We start from the raw sequence: 585 nt of genomic DNA, 5'->3' as shown, positions 1-585 counted from the left end.
TATGTCTGCGGACTCACACCCGCTAAAAACAGGGTTTCAATACTACTTGTGGTGGGCACAGAACAGACAGCCCATTATGTAGCTTTGCATTAAAACAAACAAAGTCAAATCAACAAAATCAAATTTCTATCTCGTTCACATAAGGAGTAAAAATTAAATTAATTTTCGTCACTACTATAATATGTTGTTTTTTTGACAAACATTAAATCTGTAAAATAAGATCAAACTGAATCGAACTGAAGTTGTAATAAATAAGAAAAGTTTATTTTATATAAGGTTACAGTTTAATATAGAGTTTAGAACGTTCAAAAAGTCGAAAACGTGTGTTTTTATTCACCGGAATTATAAAGTTCAATATGGACTAAGCCGTATGTCTGCGGACTTACAACGCTATTAAACCAGGTTTCGATACCCGTGGTGGGCAAAGCACAGATAGCCCTTTGTGTAGCTTTGTGCTTAACTTCAAACAAACAAATCAAACAAACTGTGAAGGAATAATGAAAAATAAAATAAAAATATTTCATATCTTTTGTTTGACTTACAGCAAAGCCACAATAAGCTGTCTGCTATGTCCACCGCGGGAAA

This window comes from Limulus polyphemus, unplaced genomic scaffold (assembly GCF_000517525.1).
Source record: "Limulus polyphemus unplaced genomic scaffold, Limulus_polyphemus-2.1.2 Scaffold621, whole genome shotgun sequence".
Classification (NCBI taxonomy): Eukaryota; Metazoa; Arthropoda; class Merostomata; order Xiphosura; family Limulidae; genus Limulus; species Limulus polyphemus.
This window is presented reverse-complemented; position numbering follows the sequence as displayed.